This window comes from Ovis aries, chromosome 13 (assembly GCF_016772045.2).
Source record: "Ovis aries strain OAR_USU_Benz2616 breed Rambouillet chromosome 13, ARS-UI_Ramb_v3.0, whole genome shotgun sequence".
NCBI lineage: Eukaryota > Metazoa > Chordata > Mammalia > Artiodactyla > Bovidae > Ovis > Ovis aries.
Genome location: NC_056066.1, coordinates 47,640,379 through 47,657,878, shown reverse-complemented (window position 1 = coordinate 47,657,878; position 17,500 = coordinate 47,640,379). Strand labels below are relative to the sequence as shown.

The following is a 17,500-nucleotide window of genomic DNA, read 5'->3' as shown; positions in this document are numbered from 1 at the left end:
TGAATGCATTTCAGAACTACAGAAATTCCCAAGGAGCATGAATGGTGACAAACAACCTTAGATCAAACTCAATGTCTCCTCCAGTCCTCTGGTGGTGTGTAATTAGAAAGAATAATCTTAGAAGCGCAGAACTTATTTAAAAGGATGTTACCAACTGCAGCCTCAAAAGTTGAACATTTAGCTAAAAGCAGAAAATTCAATAATCTTTCATGACTTTGGAATTATGTTAAGGAATTAATTCTATAGGGCTGTGTTCAGAAGCATTTAAAATTCAGGAACATTTACCAGGAAATATACAGATGTTCCTAAATAAACTACCACTGAGTGCTCAGTACTTTTCTTTGAGCTTCTTGGGTCCCACAGATGAGACTTACTTTTTCCAATATTAATAAATAACACTTTTAAAGATGCTTCCTGGATTGATACCCAGGCTGCCATGGATGAGAAGCAGTAATAGGTATTTTGAAAAAAGCTGGTTCAATTCTTGGTATAAAGTCAAAAACAACCATCAGTCCTTTTTATTTGCTTCTTTTTGCTTTGTACTTTGAGGAGATAGTGCTATAAGTATATGACTATTTCTCTAATTGCTATTATCTGGTATTTGCATTTTCTCCTCTTCCAAAGAAAAGCATAGAAGAGACTCTTTATCACAGAATTAACTTTACATGCAAAAAAAAAAATAAAGAATTAACTTACTTCACTAATACTAAAATTCTTCCAGCCTCTACATAAGTCACATATCAGAGGCCTTTCCTAGCTGTGGTGTTTAAAATGCACCCCCATGCTCAAGCGTTTTCTTCATAGCATCAATTGATATAGTACTTATTTATTTGTTTTATTGTGTATCTATCCCTTCTGTACCCCCTCCAACCAGGACCCTAGTGCTAGAATAAAAGCTCCTTGAAGGCTGGGTCTTTATTTTGCTCACTGTGTATGCCCAGTACCAAGTGCAGGGTCTGACACATAACAGACACTCAGTAAACACTTATTGACTGGATGAATGAACAACACCTACTGCATTTTAAAGAATCCAGTCATCAGGAGTTCAAGTAAACAACCCAATACAATATGGAGAAAACAGAAGAGCTCAGCATGTTGGTGAGGTATTAACACCTAGTAAGAAAGATATACATTAGAAAAGTTACTTCTCACTAACCTAATGATTTGCCTATAAGGCAGAGAGACAAACATTTTAACTGAACTTGAATCTTGGTATAATCTACTAAAAATATGATTCACAAACTTTACAGAAATGTCTCCACCAGAGAAAATTTAATGGACAGAAAAGAATAGCCAGCTACCCATTCACTTGTTCAAAGATGTTAAAATTTTTAAAAATGGTAGGAAGGACTCAAATTTTATGCACCATAACCTCTAAGATATAGTTAGTAATAGTATTTATCACCATTTTCCAGTTACCTATTATGTATAAGGGGACAGCAGGCAGTGCTTTACGTGCTGTATACATCAAATAGTCCTGAGCAGTGGCCTATAAACTCATGCTGAGTCGTGATGAAATTCTCACCAGTTCATGGCTAAGTGAGAAAACTAGTGACTGGAGAAGATGGATCTTTATTTGGGGATGAGATTTTTCTTTCACTTTGGATATTAAAATATCCTTTTTTTCACAAAATGATGGGAAGTTTGTGGAGTGACTGATATATGCTGTTTTTAAGATCTTTCCTTGGCAAAATAAAGAGATGGCCCAATCTCTGTTGGGCTTCGAAAAAGCAGAAAGAAGGAGGACTACCCAAACACTGCCAAATGTCCGATGGGGGCAAAAATCACCTCTGGTTGAGAATCACTGGTGTGGAGTGAAACCTGAGTTATCTAAACAAAAGAGGGAAGATGGACACATTGTTATAAGACACAGAATCATAGTAGAAGACAATCTGTCCTGGCCTGGAGCTGGAGCTGCCAAGGGTCATTCTTGGTGGCAGAGTGGCAGTCCATTCAGGAGCAAGCTGGACTGTGGCACTGGGGACCCACCTCAGGCGAGGTACACAGCTTTTTGAACACGGGGGCACTGCTAATCAGACTGACAGTAGAGCTTTGCCCACAAAAGGAAAAAGGGATTTAAGTGTGAACTCAGATTGTTCTGAGTTTATTTGCATGAATCTAATTCTAAGGAATCTGTTTAAGGAGAGCATATCTGTTAATGATATCAAGATTTACTTTAAACAGTAGTTAGTATTCATTTCATGGAATTAAAATGGGTTGCCCATTTTTGTGCAAACATGTTCATTCAGCTCCTTTCTCCTATTTACTCATACATCTAGCTCTTTAGTGAGTTTTTAAAAAGCTGTCACTTTAATCACTTATGAACACAGTCTTAGAAAGAAAAATCCACCCCAACATTTCTCACTTTCTTTTATGAGAAATTCTTTCATAGTTCCACCTCTGGAAGAACATTCTAAAGATGTATGTGCCACAGCTCTGTATCTGCCACTATGGAAACTCACTAAAAAATGTTACTCCCTTAAATTCCTTCATGGCATATTAATTTGATGTTCTAAAACAAATATTTTACCATGAAATAACTCCCAGAAAATAGTAAGATCAATCTAACTAAACTGGCATCTCTAGCCCTTCCACCATCTGTAAATGTGTTTCTTATACTTTCTTAAAGGGATCATTTTTTGGTCATTGTATGTGTGTTAGACACTTAGTCAAGTCTGACCCTTTTTGTGACCCCATGGACTGTAAGGATCCGTTAGGATCCTCTGTCCATGCAATTCTTCAGGAAAGAATATTGGAGTGGGTTGCCATTTCCTTTTTGAGGGATCCTTCCCAACCCAGGATCGAACCTGGGTCCCGTAGGCTTCATTATAAATATTCTCCACTAATATCTACTAAATCACTAATATTTAAAATAAACACTAGGGTCTTCCCCGGTGGTACAGTGGATAGAAATCCTCCTGCCAATGCAGGGGACACAGGTTTGATCTGTGATCTGAGAAGATTCCACATGCCAAATAGCAATGGAACCCATGTACCATAACCACTGAGTCTGCACTCTAGAGCCTGCAGGCTGCAAATACTGAGCCTGCATGCTGTAACTACTGAAGCCTGCCTGCCCTAGAGCCTGTGCTCCTCGACAAGAGAAACAACCTCAATGAGAAGCCCGTGTACCTCAATGAAAAGAAAGCCCTCATGCAGCAGTGAAGACCCAGTGCAACCAAAAAGTAAAATAAACAAATAATTTTTAAAAATAATACATAAAGCATGAGACTTCCCTGATGGTCCAGTGGCTAGGACTTTACCTTCCAATGCAGGAGGTGCAGGTTTGATCCTGGGTTAGGGAGCTAAGCATGCCTCATGACCAAAAAGCTAAAACAATTTTTTTACAAGCAATGTTGTAAAAAATTTAATAAAGACTTTAAAAAATGGTCCATATAAAAAAAATCTAAATTAATTAATTAATTAATTAAAGCAATATAGTTCTCAAGATATGATCCAACTAACAAGAGTATTCACCCATCAAATACATTGGGTAAGATATGTATAAGGAAACCCATAACAAGACTGTGAGAGTTAAAAAGTGGAGACAACCTAAACATCCAACAACAGACATCACATCATGTAAATTATGGTCCAACCCCACAATGGAATACTATGCAGCCACCAAAAATATGAGCTCTACGTGTATTAACATGGGAAGTGCTTTAATATAGCATTAAATGAAAAGAGTAAGATACAAAATGGTGTATATAGTAAAATTCTATTTGCACTTCTAAAAAAAATATATATGAATTATTTGTGTATGTGTACATGTGGTGAATGAATACATGTGGTGTATGTGTATTGTGAAAACATATGTATGTTTAAGTTTATAACTGCAGAGAAAATGTCTAGAAAGATACATAAAAGTTATTTACAATCATGTCTAGGGAGGAATATGGAAGAGACACAGGACTTTTCCTTTCATGCCCTTCTGTGCTATTTATTTTAATAACTTTGTAAAAAGGATGACTAAACCTTCATCACGAGTTTCATAACTATCATACATATTCCAAAATGGGAACCTCCCTCCCAAGATGAAGGAGTAAGTCTACAGGAAAGACACACTTTGGATTTTCTCTATAGCTCATTGTCTGAAATCCCTAATGGCTTCGAGGGGGCACAAATCCTGAAGCCTGACAAAGGAAGGCCGTATGTCTAAAAAGGAAGTCTCCAGGGCACCACTTTTTCAACAGTGTTCAAATAATTTTAGAATATCTGGCTTGCCAAATTGGGAACATTCCACAGAAATAGGACTCTAAATTATGAAACTGCTTTGAATAATGAAGTATCCTATATATTATTTTCAGAAATACTTTCAGAAGTTGGGAGTTACACTGTATTTCTGGATTTTAATTTTTCTAAACCAAAGTGATATCATTGTTCCAATTCTAAATCACAATTCAAGCACAATCAAATGTGGCCAAGAACTGCCCTTGGCCCAGAGTAGGAAAGGGATACAAAGAAAAGGCTGACCACAAAGAACACAGCCCTGTGGCACTCCAGCTGAAAGCAGGGCACGCTGGCCTGGCATGTGGCTGCTAGCCAGCTGATTTCTAAGCCAGTGTGCTCATGCACACAGTGAGGAGTCAAGGTGGAAAATTACAGGCGATGGTTACAGATCCCCCACTTGCTCTCAGGTACTAAATACAAGTCTTGCAGTGAAGGACACCATGTGTGGCATTCCAGTGGAGAGGGCAGAGGGCTGGCAACCGTCACTGCCACTCTGCACCCTCTTCCGCCCTCAGGTTACTCAGTTTATATTCCCTGGATGCACAGAAACAAAAACAGGGACACCAATAAGGAGTGTTGGTAGCTTAACTGATGAGCACAGCACAGGCAGACAAGACGGCTAGCTAGGACAGCCAATTCTACCATCACACTGAAGAGGCATGGTGATGCTCAGCCTCTCTGTCCATGGCCAGAGGCAGATGCCAGTGACCTCCACAGCTCCAGGGACACCACCATGGGCCTCTGTTCCACTTCCATCAAGGTTACCGTTTGATTTCTTTTAGCCCTAAACCCAGTTCCTTCAGAACTTGGGAAGTAGTTTATCGAAACTCAGTCCTGACTGGTAAGAGTGGAAATGGACACAAGCATTTATGGCAGATAATCTATTTTCTTACAGTAATATAGGAAAATAATCAATGCTCTTAACCATCACAAGATATGGGATATATGGTTAAGAAAAAAAGACAAGCAAATATCATTTCAATATGGAGGAAGAATGTGTAATCCATAACTCTATACATTATGAACCACTGAGCCTGATGCTTAAACAAGAGTTAAAGTGCGGGGTGGGGCTGCCATTTGTGACACTTATTGAGTCTCAACCCCACTGGTTAGGTATTATTATCCCCACAGAACAGATGAAAAACTGAGGCTCAGAAGTTCTTAACATGCCTAGGGACACCCAGTAAAAAGGGATAAAGCCCTTTAAACCCCCAATAGCTATCCTTTCTTCCCATTCAACAGAGAAAAGGAGGTTGCCAGGCTCTGCTGTCTACCACAGGAGGCTCATCTCTGTCTGATCACAAATTTAGCAGAGAGCGCAAGCATTTATATTCCTACTTTGTTGTCTGCCCCAAACTACCTTTTTCACTATCTTAAGAAACTGAAAAATGTACCACTTGCAGAAAGGTCAAATTTCTTTATTTCAAGAAACTAAAAGGGAGATGGGGCATTGATTGAGGGACAGTGAGCAAGGGAAACACACTCATGTTACTGCAGCTTTGTGACTGTTAGGCCAAGAGCTGGGCACAAGGTATAGCTTTCCTAAGTCTGGCAAGACAATACTACCTTCTGCAAGGGAAAGGGGGCATTTGGAGTTAGTGTTATAAGATTTTTGTTTTTCCCTTAGCTGATCACTGGGGAACACTGACCGGGTTCCTGCTGCCTGGACTTCACAAGAATTCCTGGGCTGAGCAAAGGCCTTATTCATCACCAACACATAACTCTTTTCAATAAATAAACTGCCAAAGAGTCAATATATGGCATCTCTTCAGGTGTCTGGTGCTTTTACCCCAACTGCCTTCAAACACTTCAAGTTTCCCAAGTCAACAGGAAACATCTCATACAAAAGTGAACAAGATCCTGCTTCTAAACATAAATTCCTGTTAGATGCACCAGCACATGTATTCATGTATCCATGCCAGTAGCAAAATGTCAAGTGCACTGGTCTACAGGGTTAGGGGACAGGCACCTTCATCCAGGCCAGTGTCTGCCGTGGAACTCCTGTTAGGCCATCATGAAAATTTCCTGTACAATCTCTGCCAGACCAGCTCCAAGATAGCAGAAGATTACACAGGACGTGGCAGACCCTAAACATACAGAACTAGCCGGCAGGGACCTTAAAGTCATGTAAAAAACACACAAGAAACTGACTGGAAGACAGATTATTCTTTCTGGGAAATATATTAATGCTTTGCATTAATTTTAATGATCAAATCATAGGTACAGGTAGCTTTTGCTTTTGATTGAGGAGGCAGGAGATAGGTTCCCACTCCCCCTCAAACAGCAAGCCCACTACCACCTCTTCTTGTCATCATTGTTTTATTCCTTTAAATGTTACATTCAAGGCCTAGGTTCCTAGCGGGGATTCCCCCAGAACCACATATTACACTTGAGGTCCCCCTCTTCCTCCACTGGGAGGAAAGCTTTTATATGTGTGTGTATAAATATATATATATATATATGTACACTTACTGTGTGTGTGTGTGTGTGTGTGTGTGTGTGTACATCTATATATTCTTTTTCAGATTCTTTTCCATGGTAGGTTATGATAAGACATTGGATATAGTTCCCTGTGCTATACAGTAGCTTCTTGTTGTTTATCAATTTTATACATAGCAGTTTGTATATGTTAACCCCAGATTCCTAATTTATCTCCTCCCTCACCCTTGCTATCCCCTTTGGTAACCATAAGTTTGTTTTCCATGTCTGTGAGTCTATTTTCTTTGTAAATGAGTTCATTTGTATCATTTTTTAGATTCTACATTTAAGTGATATCATATGATATTTATCTTTATCTGACTTACTTCACTTAACTCTAGATAAGCTCAAGGTCCATCCACCTATCTGCAAATGGCATTATTTCATTCCTTTTAATGGCTGAGTAATACTCTTTTATCTGTGTGTGTGTGTGTGTGTGTGTGTGTGTGTGTACACACACACCACATCTTTGTAAATCTTTCAGATTCTTGAAGCGATCTTCAGTCAAACAAGGTGAAGAATAAGTGTCTTCAAGCCTCTCTGGTCTTTAAGAATGTTGTGTTAAAATTCGGCCCCTCTTGAGTAATAAGTGTTGTGGGCTTATTGAGCACATGCTGAGGATACTTATGGGCTTATTGAGTGTATGCTGAGGATGAGAATACGCCCCATAAAGTGAGACGAGAAGGCCAGGGCTGGTGATCAAGCCAGATGGGATTCAAAGCAAAATGTCACCCATTTCCCCTTATCCTGGCCCTGGCTGTGGAGTGTGACAGAGAACTTGATGGTGTAAGTATTGGAGGAAACGCTGAGAAGCACTGCTGCTTGAGGGAGTCACTTGGGCAGTATTGTGTATGTGGTTATTGATGAACAAACACAAAGGTAGTCTGGAGTGTTGGTTAAACAACTTAGCTGGGCCTCAGATTTCTCAGCTCTAAAATGGAGATGAGGTTTTTCCCTGGCAGTCCAGAGGTTAGGACTCTGCGCTTCTTCTTCAGGGGCACAGGTTCAATCCCTGGTTGGGGAACTAAGATCCCACATGCCAGCTGGCCAAAAAAGACAAATCTCTAAAATGGGGATGAAAACAGTATCTCTCCCCTTGCCTATTGAAGGATTACCTGAGACAGGGCCAAGAAAACAATAAACGTCAGCTATTGTGACGACTATGTGTAGGTGACTTGATACTCCCTTTGTAATCATTTTTTTTTTTTTGGTGTGACCTTTGCAGTGAGCGCTTCCTGAGGGTGAGAGATGTATTATAATGGCTATGTTAATTCTTTAAGACCTTCCATCTACATGTCTCAAAAGTATATTCTTAACTCTGCTACTTAACTATTTCAGAACTTCTATCTTCAAAGAACCAAAGCAAGTTTACCTCTTCCATGTTTTTCTAATATTTTATTTTCTGTAGATATCACATGAAGTCTATGATGATTTGAACATTTCTAAGTTCAACAGACAAAATGACAAAGTGATTTTCCAACCTCTGCCGCTGATAACACTTACTGGCTAAAAATGTCTCATATGTATGATGCTTTGAACGTCTTTCAGTGCTTTCATAAGCACTCTTTATTTTATTTATGTGGTTCTTAACTTATTTATACCCCTACTTTTCCCCATCAAGTTCTGAAGGTGGCTTTAAGGACACACAAAATCACAAGATAGAATAAAATAAAGACAGAGCCAAGAAAGAAAACAAAGAAGAAAGAAGACCATAATCCCTGGGAGTTGGGAAGAAAAAGGTACTGTTCCAACGTCTCAGAAAAGGAAACCAGACGTTTGAAACTCTGTGGGTTAAAAGTGAGAAATATCTGAGACTAAAGCAGTCCTAAAGATGATAACCTGGGACTCTGGAGTATTGGGAAATTAATTCAAAACAAAACAAACTAATGTCAAAGGGACCATCACCCAGGTGTGTGAAACCCTGGGGAGAGTCCTGGGAGTTAGATGTGGATGGAGTTTGGAAGGGAGGTAGTGTAGACAGCCATGATCATAGTTGTTGGTAATAAAAAAGTGCCGGGCACCATTCTAAGACCTTTCTAACCATCATCTCATTTAATACTCACAGTGACTTATAACGTATGTACTAGTATTATTCAGATCTTGTAAATGAGGAAAATGAGGCCCAGAAAGACAAAGTAATTTGCCCAACATCACAGAGTGAGTGAGTTTATGGCGGATTTAAACACAGACAATCTGACCAGGGACCACTCCCAACCTCCTTTGCCTCCACAGACCCAATGCAGGCAGAGGCCACCAACAGGAAGGCTTGGCCTGGAGAACCAGGGACATCCCTTCTCAAAGCTGAGAGGGCAAGAAGAGTGGGCACAGTGGGTGGGTCAAGAAAGTTAATAGAAAATGAGGACTCAGCTAGGAAGAAAGGGAACTTGGGATCTAAATAGCTGAGAAAAGAAGAGAAGCTAAAAGCAAAGGAGAAAAGGAAAGATATACCCATCTGAATGAAGAGTTCCAAAGAATAGCAAGGAGAGATAAGAAAGCCTGCCTCAACAAAGAAATAAAGGAAAACAATAGAATGGGAAAGACTAGAGATCTCTTCAAGAAAATGAGAAATACTGTTAGGGGAAGCACACTGACTGAAGCCACCCCTCCTGGCCAGCCACCATAGTACCATCTGCATGAGGTGTTTTACGACAGGAGGTCCTGGTAAGGAACACGGAACTAATAAGCCACCACCAACCGGAAGAGTTCGGGAAAAGTCAAAAGGAGACACTACATGTCTGACCACCTCCCCAAAGCCTTCTCGCTGGCATTCATCTTGGTTGAGCAAGGCGTGCACCACCAGGAAGGACTCTGAGTCAGAATGATTGGCTAAAGACAACCCGGAAACTATGAGCCATGCGGCAGAGCAGTTCCCCTGGGTTCCCTTAACCTACTGTTCTCTGCCCAGGCACCCTTTCCCAATAAAATCTCTTGCTTTGTCAGCACATGTGTCTCCTTGGACAATTCATTTCAGAGTGTTAGACAAGAGCCCACTTTTAGACCCTAGAAGGGGTCCCCCTTACTGCAATAATACCAAGGGAATATTTAATGCAAAGATGGGCACAATAAAGGATAGAAATGGCATGGACCTAAGAGAAGCAGAAGATATTCAGAAGAGGTGGCAAAAATACACAGAAGAACTATACAAAAAAGATCTCAATGACACAGATAACCATGATCACTCATCTAGAGCCAGACATCCTGAAGTGTGAAGTCAAGTGGGCCTTAGGAAGCATAACTATGAACAAAGCTAGTGGAGGTGATGGAATTCCAGCTGAGCTATTTCAAATCCTAAAAGATGATGCTGTGAAAGTGCTGTACTCAATATGTCTGCAAATTTGGAAAACTCAGCAGTGGCCACAGGACTGGAAAAGGTCAGTTTTCATTCCAATCCCAAAGAAAGACAATGCCAAACAATGTTCAAATACAGCACAATTGTACTCATTTCACACGGTAGCAAAGTAATACTCAAAATTCACCAAGCAAGGCTTCAACAGTACATGAACAGAGAACTTCCAGATGTACAAGCTGGATTTAGAAAAGGCAGAGGAACCAGAGATCAAATGGCCAACATCCACTGGGTCATAGAAAAAGCAGGAGAGTTCCAGCAAAATATCTACTTCCGCTTCATTAACTACGCCAAAGCCTTTCACTGTGTAGATAGATCACAAAAAACTGTGGAAAATTCTTAAAGATATGGGAATACTGGATCACCTTACCTGCCTCCTGAAAAATCTGTATGCAGGTGAAAAGGCAACAGTTAGAACCAGACATGGAACATGGGAAACATGGGAAAAGAGTACATCAAGGCTATATATTGTCACCCTGTTTATTTAACTTATATGCAGAGTACATCATGCAAAATGCCAGGTTGGATGAAGCATAAACTGGAATCAAGATTGTTGGGAGAAATATCAATAACCTCAGATACGCAGGTGATATCACCCTTATGGCAGAAAGTGAAGAGGAACTAAAGAGGCTCTTGATGGAAGTGAAAGAGGAGAGTGAAAAAGCTTGCTTAAAATTCAACATTCAGAAAACTAAGATCATGGCATCTGGTCCTGAGAGAGTAACAAGGCAGGAAGGCTAGGGGTCTCCAAATGGAGGAAATAGGCTGCATGTGTCAGACATTTTTAATTTCTCTCTTAAGTAGCAGGAGGAAACAAACTACAAGTGTCAGATTTTTTTCCCTTTTCTATACAAATTTAAAAAGAGGTTTCTTTTAAAATTCGGTGTTGCCATGAAACACAGGGAAACAATGAAAACAGTGACGGACTTCATTTTCTTGGGCTCCAAAATCACTGCAGATGGTGACTGCAGCCATGAAATTATAAGATGCTTGCTCCTTGGAAGAAAAGCTATGATCAACCTAGACAGCATTTTAAAAAGCAGAGACATTACTTTGCCGACAGAGGCCTGTCTAGTCAAAGCTATAGTTTTTCCAGTAGTCGTGTATGGATGTGAGAGTTGGACCATAAAGAAAGCTGAGTGCCAAATTGATGCTTTTGAACTGTGGTGTTGGAAAAGACTCTTGAGAGTCCCTTGTGTGGTGACCCAAGGATGAAAGAGCAGATAAAACCAAGGAGGGCCTTGGAATCCAGGAACGGAAAAATCAGACCTTCATCGTCCTTCCCTCTCCCATGCTGTAACTACGAATGGAACAATATAACCTGTCTCCCCTCCTATCCCATAGGGAGAAGGTATTTGCCCTACTCTTCCCCCACATCAGCAAATGATCCGCAAGACCCCTACCCCACTCCTTGTACCCTGGGTATAAAAGTGGACTAAGGACCCCTGTTCACTGTCGGTTCTACCTTGAGCTGGCCTGCTGTTTTAACAGTGTCTCCCACTCTAATAAACTTTATTTCCCTCTCATTCTGTCTCACATCTGGAAATTCTTTTCCAACTCGCACCTGGACTACGACACCTTGAACTGTAAGGAGATCAAACCAGTCAATCCTAAAGGAAATCAGTCCTGACTATTCATTGGAAGGACTGATGCTGAAGCTCCAATACTCTGGCCACCTGATGCAAAGAACTGACTCACTGGAAAAGATCCTGATGCTGGGAAAGACTGAAGGCAGGAGGAGAAGGGGACGACAGAGGATGAGATGGTTGGATGGCATCACCAACTTGATGGACATGAGTTTGAACAAGCTCTGGGAGTTGGTGATGGACAGGGAAGGCTGGAGTGCTGCAGTTCATGGGGGTCACAAAGAGTCAGATACAACTGAGCAACTGAACTGAATTGAGAATCTAAAACCCTAGGCTTCAATGCCCTTCATTTGGATCCTGCCAGTTGCTGGGTGGGAGAAATTCCTTTAAGTGATTTCACAAGGGGTCAAGACACTGGAAATGTATCTCTGAGATAGGATAACAGGATGATGATGACAATAAATAATAACAAATAATAACAATGATTGCTTTTTTCCTGTGGTAAATTTAGAGCCATCATTTAATCAATTATTATTTATTGAGCACATACTATCTACCAGGCACTGTATCAGGCACAGTGACTTTGAATACAGGACTTTATAGAGGAGACTTTTTGTCATTTCCATAGCATATGAACTGTGTCCCCAGGCGGTCCAGTGATTAAGACTCTGCCCTTCCAACACAGAGGGCACCAGTTCAATCCCCCATCTGGGAACTCAGATTCCACACGCTACACAATACAGCCAAAAAAACTTTTTTCCCCTAAATTTTAAAATAGAACACCCCTACTTCTTCCAGGGCATGGGTGGCTAACAATCTCCCAGGCTATCCCTATTACAAGACTCTAACAAACTGCTCTATTTGTGGTACAGGTCCCCTCCTCCTCCGTGTCTTTAGGAGCCATTCTACCTCCACAGTTCCTCCCTGTGCCCACTCTGAGCTGTGGTTTCTTCTTTCCATCAGATCTGCTCTACCTGGTCTTTTAGGGGTCGGTAAGGCTATATTCCAAACACATCCAGTTCTCCTCTCTCCAGGCCAATGACAGGACTGCACTTTCTGGCTCCTTTGTAGAAATGGGGCCACATCATTAGTTTGGGGACATGGACTGTGAGTATAATTCTTGATGCTTGTCACTTCCAGAAGGGATTATTTAACTGCCAATGAGAGGCTCTCTGGAGTTCTTTTTTCCCCTCTACATAGCAACGGCAGCATGCGAGATGGTGGTTAGCTCCCAGGGTGACAAGCCAGCCTGACTGCTCAAAATGAACATGCAACATGAGTGAGAAACAAATAATTATAGGGTTTAAAATAACTTAGATTTGGGGGTTGTTTGCTATCACAGCATAACTGACTGCATGAACAGCCTTTCAGTGAGGCTCAGTTTCTGGTCCATAGTGATCACTCCTGCGTCTTCTCCAGGAAAGAGACAGATATACAGTCATGTATAGATAAATACACAGATATAATTTTTTCTTATTATTTCTTAGATTCCAAAGTGGGAGGAAGAGAGTTCAAAAGAAAGAGGAAAGAGGGTGGAAAGAAAAGGAAGAGAGTGGAAACCCTACTGGCCACCTTGATCCAATCTCTGTATATAAATTATTTAAATACAAAAGTAAATAGAAGTTGCAGCTTTAAGAGCCCTTAAAGAAATCTTACAATTTGAATCTGTAAATATTCAGGTAAAAGGTTTTATTAATCTATAAACTGAAAGGCACAATAGATGTCCTGGAGAATAAAAAGCAACGCACTCTGGGGATTTTCCTGGTTAAGAGTCCACCTTTCAATGCAAGATACCACATGCGTTAGTTGCTCAGCAATGGGCTGGAGCCCACTAGGCTCCTCCGACCGTAGGATTTGCTAGGAAGAATACTGAAGTGGGTTGCCATTTCCTTCTTCAGGGGATCTTCCCAACTCAAGGATCAAACCTGGGTGTCCTACATTGCAGGCAGATTCTTTACATTTGATCCACCAGGAAAGCCCAGATACCAGCCTCGAGCCATAACTACAGAAAGCCTGCATACCACAGGAAGACCAAACACAACTAAAATTTTTTTTTAAAAAAAGCAATGTGCTCTGTATAAATTTACAAGACAATATGGGGAAAATCTTTGCTCTAGTTTAGGGTTTCTCAACCTCTGAACTACTGACATTTGGGGCTGAAAAATTCTTTACTATGGAGGAAGGGCTATCCTGTGCATTGTAGGATATTTAGCATCACCTCTGGCCTCTACTCACTAGGTTATAGGAGCACTGTCCCCAAACCATTCTTACAACCAAAGATGACTCTAAGTGTTGCCAAACATCCCCTGAGGGACAATGTCACCTTCACTTGAGAACTTCTGTGCTAGTTATAGTTACAAACAGGCTTAAAGCTTCCCCTACGGACTGGATCCCTTGGACAGCAAGGAGATCAAACCAGTCAATCCTAAAGGAAATCAACCCTGAATATTCATTAGAAGGACTGATGCTGAAGCTGAAGTTCCAGTTCTTTGGCCACCAGATGTGGAGAGCCAACTCATTGGAAAAGCCCTGATGCTGGGAAAGATTGAAGGCAGGAGGAGAAGGGGATGACCGGGGATGAGACAGCTGGATGGCATCACTGACTCAATGGACATGAGTTTGAGCAAACTCTGGGAGATGGTAAAGCACAGGAAAGCCTGGTATGCTACAGTCCAAAGGGTCGAAAAGAGTGGACACGACTGAGCAACTGAACAAACAGACTGGATAACAATTTTCTTTCATAAGAGATTACAGAGCATCAAGTTTATGTATTGACATAACTGGACCCAAAAAAAATCAGAACAGGTTCTGATGTTTAGGCCAATGATGTCTCAGCACCTTTTCACAATTACTTTGGGGACATAAACCTTGAGCCTGTGAGGGTACTTTTAAAAGAAAGGCTCACTGAAGCCAAATTTAAAGGAATGTAATGTTTACCCTGTTGTAACATGGCCACTCATCAGCTTCTTCCCTGACCTGTATACCATTCCCGAATCGAGAATGGAACTGACTCCTTTACCCCCTTGAGTATGAGCTGGCCTGTGACTGCTTTGACCAATAACACAACACAGATGAATCAAGTTTTTGAGAGGACTGGAAGTTTCTGATTTTTTTGTCTTGAAATACTCACTGTTGGGATTCTCCCTGTAGGAGTTCAGCTGCCATGCTGGGAGAAGCCTGAGCAACCTGGGCATGGAGAGGCCACAAGCAGGCGCTCCAGCCGACAGCCCACCTGAGCTCCCAGTGGATGGCCATCATCAGCTGTCAGTCATCTGGGTAAGCAATCTTGAATATACCAGACCATCCAAGCTCCCACGTAACTGCAATCCTAGCCAACATTATTTGGAGTATAAGAACCACCCATCTGAATCAAGTCAACCCACAAAACTATGAGAGATAATAAAAAGGTGGTTTCAAACCACTAAGTTTGGGAGGAGCTGGGCAGCAACATAACCAAAACATGACCTCAGATCCAACTGCTGTTAGGAACAGAGACCAGAAGTGTCACAAATACACATGAGAAGGGCATAAAGTCCAAGGAGTGGCCCAGGAAACAGTGAGTGGAAAAGCCTGTGACAATGGCAGAGTCTAGGACTGCAAGGCTAGGGGTATGAAATTTCCCAGCTATCTCAGAGATGTCAGTGAAATCAAGCAATCGAATGTACATGAGTGGTAAAGTAGAAGGTGCCTTGCTAAACAGATGTAGACAGGTCTTCAGATACTATTCCCTGGAACATGCAATTTTACATGATCACCATCATGGCAGATACTCTCAATAGTGTGTTCAGCACATGTGAACAATGTACTGTGTACTTTGCACGTTATTCTTAATTCTTGAAACAGTCTTGGAAGGGAAGTATGCTTTTCTCTTCCTCCACTCTCTACCTTCCTTCCTGCCTCCTTTTATCAAGAGAGTAGTTAAAAAAATTTTTTAATCGCAGCATATATTGTTAGATGAAAAAGTTTCCTGCTACTACTTTGAGCAAAAACCCAGAATCCAACCCAGAATTCTGTTTTTGTTTTTCTTCCTAGGTCTTAATATGCTGAAAGACACTCAATAATCCTTTTACTGGCTAGTTGTAAACAACTTCAACTTCTCATGCCTGCTGAAGGTTGAGTTAATATTTTAAAAGTCATATGTAAGTTTGTGGTCTAATACTGGGAGAGACCAAGTATCTTTCAACTCACCTCCCTTGTTCTGATTCACCATGCAAATGTTTAATGAGTATCTACGATGTGGGTACACACCATGTTGCCTCCTTACTAGATTAAATCTGCAAACAGATCATAAGCAGGAAGATTCTATCTGGATGGATTTAAACAGCCTCAGGTCGTGGCAAGTGTGGTGGCTACAATTTAGCAGAAGGAAAGACATTTACTTTCTACCATTCTGTAAGTGATAGTCAGTCAGTTATGTCTGACTCTTTGCGACCCCATGCACTGTAGCCCTCAGCCTCCTCTGTCCATGGAATTCTCCAGGCAAGAATACTGGAGTGGGTAGCCATTCTCTTCTCCACAGGATCTTCCCAACCCAGGTATCGAATCTACATCTCCTACGTTGCAGGCAGATTCTTTGCCATCTGAGCCACCAGGGAAGACCATTCTATAAAGCTCCTGGATATTCAACACAAGACACAGTATTCAATCAAAGCATGCACTTATTCAGTGCTTTTCTGGATGAATAAAAAGCATTAAATAGACAGTAATATGAATGTGTGGAAATGATGTAAGACAACTGTGTTCACTGCAGAATAAGTATGATCAGCTGGTATTATTACAGGTCATACTGACTCTACAAAATTAAGTATATTTTAAAAATTCTCATTTATAGCGTTATATAGCCAATTCCAGATTTGTTTGTCCCCAGTTTTGGAACCCTGCTAATTTCTACTTTTGCTCAGGCTGCCACTATCGTGGGATGATTGCAGGGAGTTATCACATAATCCACACCCATCAGTTTCAAGTTTGATAAATGCCACATTTCGATCACTCATTCTTTGAAGGTTGAAATCACGATTAGCCATGGACTTGGCCATAAAGATTAATGCTCTTCTCATATTCACAAAATAACTCAAATTCAAATTTAGGAAATTAGCTGAGAGTTTATAGGCAGGGGTAAAGCAGTGGAAAAGTATAGGGTACTTCTGAGATGTACCATGAAAGGAAAAACTCAGCTGTAATCACTGTAAATCATAACTGAGAAGTTACCAATTGCTTATTATACATAACTATTACCAACAGAGCAATTTAAAAAAATAATTTAAAACTTCACAGGTAATTTTAAGAGTACTCACATTGAGAAAACAGGTCTACTAGTAAAGTTAAAAAAATTTTTTTCTCTAAGATCTGATTAATTTGGTTTAATTTACTGTTATTTTAAATGTAAAATAACATGCTAAGTTCTAACCTTTGAGTAATATTTTTTAGTATCTCCAAAATGTATTGATTCTACAGCTAATCTTTTCGTAGAAGATTCTGATAAGGGACAGTAAGAAGACATCTGCTCTTTTCTTGAATGAATTTGTTCATTTCTACATGTTCTGTGCAGCCATGAAAGTTATACTGCCTGGTTTTGTTCCCTCTTACTTTAAGTTTTATTTAGAACTTTGCATATTTTATTTTCCCAACTGGACCATAAACCCTTTGTGTATAGGACTCATCTATACTGAGTATTTTATATCACTCTCAATCTAAGAGCATAGAACTTGATACAGAGACAACAATATGAAAAACTGCTTCATTTTGACTGGTTAGACCTATAAAAACCAAGCCATATATTCTCACAGACCCAGCTCTGCTAAAAGCCACCCCAAATTAAGTGAGAACCTTCATCATGATTATTTGTAAAGGCTACTTA

The 17,500-nt window shown here is 40.5% G+C and overlaps 1 protein-coding gene across 5 annotated transcripts in view; it reads right to left on the bottom strand.

Annotated features, from left to right (window-relative positions):
• The window catches only part of SHLD1 (shieldin complex subunit 1), a 113,289-nt gene that overhangs the window by 60,687 nt on the left and 35,102 nt on the right, over positions 1-17,500 (bottom strand). Inside the window, exon 3 of one of the 5 annotated variants that reach the window (XM_042229742.2) lies at positions 8,105-17,500. This exon is cut by the window's right edge and continues 22,359 nt beyond it. The exons of the other annotated variants lie outside the window; for them this stretch is intronic. The gene's annotated coding sequence lies outside the window, so the exon portion shown is untranslated. Of the gene's footprint in view, positions 1-8,104 lie in introns of those variants that run through there. 5 annotated transcript variants of the gene reach the window in all.